Source organism: Octodon degus, unplaced genomic scaffold, assembly GCF_000260255.1.
Source record: "Octodon degus isolate 3935 unplaced genomic scaffold, OctDeg1.0 scaffold00169, whole genome shotgun sequence".
NCBI classification, from domain to species: domain Eukaryota; kingdom Metazoa; phylum Chordata; class Mammalia; order Rodentia; family Octodontidae; genus Octodon; species Octodon degus.
This window is the reverse complement of record NW_004524745.1, coordinates 1,990,768-1,995,125: the sequence shown is the minus strand read 5'-3', so window position 1 is coordinate 1,995,125 and position 4,358 is coordinate 1,990,768. Positions and strand designations below refer to the sequence as shown.

The 4,358-nt window shown below is 37.6% G+C and overlaps 1 protein-coding gene across 1 annotated transcript in view; it reads left to right on the top strand.

The window, feature by feature from the left end:
- Positions 1 to 4,358, top strand: part of Ctnna1 (catenin alpha 1) — a 206,210-nt gene that overhangs the window by 34,152 nt on the left and 167,700 nt on the right. The gene's annotated exons all lie outside the window — the stretch shown is intronic.

Genomic DNA, 4,358 nt, shown 5'->3' with positions numbered 1-4,358 from the left:
AAAAAAAAAAAAAAAGGGATGACCAAAACTTTTTAGTAAAAAAGTAAAACTTTTTTATATTAGCAATTATGTAGTGAGATTGAGCAAATACCATCAACCTCGGTGCACCTTAAATTACTTAGATGTTGAAGGTGTGTGTGTGTATAGTGTGTTTAAGGTATGTTTTTTCATTGTGAAATCTTGGCATTATGGTTTTAAAATAATTTTTGGCTAAAGGGATATTGAGCTCAAACTGTCAGGCTCTTGAGGTGTAATGTTTCTCCTAGCAAATTATTAGAGTCAGATTGAAGGAGTTGAGAACTGGCCTCCTGCCCAGTGAGGCTGTTGGTAGCTCTAGACTGCTGTGCCCTCATCTAATATAGTGGCAGCCTGGAAAGCAGATGTTAACATTAGGCAGATGTGATAAGGACAAAGCATCTGTCAGTGTGTGCTTCAAGGGAGGGGTTCGAGGTAGACGAGGCAGAGTGGAAGCTGGATTTGCTGAATTTATAATATGAAGACTTAAAACAGCTATAGGGAGCTTTGTGTTGGTGTGTGTAGAGACTTTTAGTTTGTTTAGACTGGTTCATGTGGTTTTAATCAGGTTAAGATCATGAGCTTGATCTTACATATGAGCCCTTTAATTTTTCACAGAAGAAAAATCACAGATGTTTCTATTTTGAAATGTTGAGTTTTAGTTTTAAAATGTTATTGATTCTCTGGAAGTGCAATAGGAAAATATGTAACAGTTTGAAAAAGATTGTTAATTCTTCATATTAGTGTAATAACTTTCTTCATTAAGTCTAGTAACAGATCAGCTAATTTTTCTTGTATTTTTGCTTTAAATTCTGGCTTGTTCCCTCCTTTTTCTACTTGCTGTCTGGGTAGAATTTTTATCTAGGTTTTCAGTGTGTGTGTGTGTGTGTGTGTTGTGTCTTTTCATGTGATGATCCTTTATGGCTTGGCCTGTTATACTTCTAACCTTATCTTTCATATATTCCTGAGGATTCTGATTAATTTAGAAATTGTTTATTATTGATCTCCATACTTCTAGTCTTATATTTAATTCAGTTTCTTTTGCTTTTCATTTAACTTGAGGAAGATCAAAATATAAATTCTGGAAAACCATTAACTGGTTGTCATCTATGAGTTTTGTGTCTTAAAGTTGTCTGACTTAAACTGTAAGTTAGGGTGGAAGCTATATTTTCTTTGATTTGGGATGTGTTAAGGATGCTGCATCACGACCCCTATGAGAACATATGCTGTTTTGCAGATTTGAGATTTGGTGTAGCCAACTTGGAAGTGAGGAAAGAAGAGTGAAGTTATTAAATTCTAATGTTTCCTGTCATTTTGAAATTATTCCTGTTTTGTTTTTAATTTTAAGTGTATCTTGCTAAGTAAAAAAAAAACACAAAACAAAAACCTAGGACAGTAATACTTACAATAACAGTGGGTAATATTGTTGCCATAATATATTTACATAGTGTAGTTGAGGAAGTTAGGTATTAAAATTTGGGCTTTGGCATGATTTCTTTTGTGTGTGTGGGGGGGCAGCTCAGCCCACCAGGGGGCGGGGCTGGCTGGCATGTGGTGCTGGGGGATTGAACCATGGTCCCTGTGCTTTGCTAAGCTTGTTCTAAGTAGGTGCTTTAGACCACTGAGCCATCTCACCAGCCCCTTTGGCATGATTTCAACCATGATGTTGCAGTAACTTGGTTTTCATGAGTTAATTTCTTAAGAAAGTGATTCCAAGTTGAAATGCATGTTATGCATTTATTTGAATGTGTAATCAGAATGTAAGAGCCTCTGTTTGGAGTGTTTCTGAATAGCAGCAGGGTGCACTTGAATTAGTAAGGAAAATGAGAACATGAATATGTGTGGTAACCTATTTTAACTTAAAAAAAAACATTTTGTCAACTGGAAAAAGTAGAAATTTCAAAGCTTCTAAAGGGTGAGGAGGAGGAGGGCTGGTTGAATTTCTAGGGTTCACTCATTTTAGGCTCCACAGCTTACAATTTGAATAACTTGGTATTAAATGCTTATTTCTTGGGTTGACCTTTAAAAGATAAACAGTTTTGTAGGTTAAAATGGAATCACATTCCAGAAAGTTCTCTGAAAGCATCTGTCAGATTCTTTGACTCATTGTCCATTTTCTGCAACTATAATGTGTTATCAGTGGGCTGAGTTTTTGAAAAATAGCTCCCTACAATGAATGGAAGGGTGAAGATGGAGAGGATTGTGTGTTATATTCAGATTCACCTTTCTGTTACAGGGTATATGGTTTTTGCCAGATATATACCACCACTAGGTTTCTTTCCATAAGTGTTATATTACCAAGTTTGATGTTCTTTGGAACTATACTGTCAATTTGTCTTCATTTATAATAATGGAAAATGTGGTATTTTATTACTAGATCATAGAAAATTAATTAAAATTAGGAAATGTTAGGGATAAGCTGTGGTGAGAAATAATTAACATTTGATAATCTTAAAGTTAGCAAGTAACTTTGTGAAGTCTTGGTCCAGTTATTATTTTGTAAAATGTGAGTTGGTGGAATGATGATTTGTTTTTAAAATAAAATAATTAGGAATTTAATGATAGGGAAATTTTAGGTATTCAAATCTAGAACCTGTCTAGAAAGATGCTGTTAAGTGTAGGACAGTTTTTAAAAGTTTTTTTTCCCCCCTATATTTAGGATATCATCTACAGGGTGTCACTACATAGATCAGACTCGTAGTGATTCTCCTGTTTCAGCCTCCCAAGTACTGGGATTACAGGCTTGTGCCACCACACCCAGCCTCAGTCGCCATCTCAGTGTGCCCCGGGAGTGGGGTTGCCAAGGCAGGCTGGGGGGGCTGCAGGCACTTTAGTCCACTGAGCTATCAGGGTGCCTACCCCCCCACCCCCTGCCACCTCCCCCAAAAAAAAGGTTTTCTATGACACAAGTTTTTGCTGTCCTTTTTCTTCTATTAGTTATTGCCTGGACAGAAGGAAAATTTTTTACTATCTATCTATTTATTTATTTTGTATTTTAGGGAAGGGTCTACGGTGTTCAGGGTCTCACTACTAGGTCAGACTTGTAATGATCTGCCTGTTTACAGCCTATCAAGACCTGGGATTACAGGTGAGCACTGCCTCCCCCAGTCTCAATTGCTGTCTCAGTGTGCCCCCTGGGGCTGGCACAGCAGGCCTGGGGATATAGAACACCCGGCCCCTGTGCCTGCTTGCAGGCGCTTTAATCCACTGAGCTATTTGGCTGGCCCTCAGAATGAAAAGTTTTTTTTAAAAATAAAAGTTAACTTTTCTGTAGGGAACATATATTTTGATAATTAGAGCAAAAAGAAAAAATCAGGGACCGGGGGGATGGCTCAGTGGAATAAGAGCTTCCCTGGCAAGTGCGAGGGCCTGAGTTCAATCCCCAGTTCCACAAAAAAAAAGAGGAAGAAGAAAAAAATCACCTATAATTTAGGAAGTCAGAGATGGAATCAGTGGTTAATATTTTTGTCTAAACTCAGCCACATGAGTATGCTCACATGGGTAGAAATATGTTCTGCTTGATTGTGGCATTTCCTTTTTTCACTATGCTGCTGAAAGATGTTCAGGATCTAGTAAGTATTCTGCAGTTTAATCTACCTTCCTCCCTTTCTTCCTCTTCTCTTTCCCTTTCCCAATAGGGTGTTACCCTAAGTTGTTGGCCTTGAACTTTTGATCCTGCAGTAAGTAAGATTATAGACATGTACCTCTGTAGCACCTGACCTTAACATAATCCTTAGTGGCTACATAATATCCTGTATGAAATGATATATTTAAAGATGTTACATTGTACCAACAAACTAAAAACTTATTAGAATAGTTATGGGCAGAGTTTTATTTGAAATTTAGGGAGTATGACAGATATAATGACAGGTTTTAATTTTTAAATAAAAGACTGATGGTCACCATTATTGACAAGTGTGAGAATTTAGAGAAAGAAGAAAGTTTTAGACAATTAAAGTCATTTCACCTTAAAAGAACAGTGATTTGAGGACAAGGTCATCTGGGAAATCAGTGGGAGGAAGGAGTTGAATTTCCCATATGGCCAAAAAACCAATACTGGCATGAATTAATTTTGTCATATTTAAGATGGTTAACTAGCACTTAACTCTACACCTAGAAACTTCCATACTACTAATACAGGGTTGTTTTTGATAATTTACAAAAGCAGATTCAGATGATGACTCAAAATACCTTTGTTCGGGCTGGTGAGATGGCTCAGTGGTCTAAAGCACCTACTTAGAACAAGCTTTAGCAAAGCACTGGGACCGTGGTTCAATCCCCCAGCACCACATGCCAGCCAGCCCCGCCCCCTGGTGGGCTGAGCTGGCCACACACACACACAC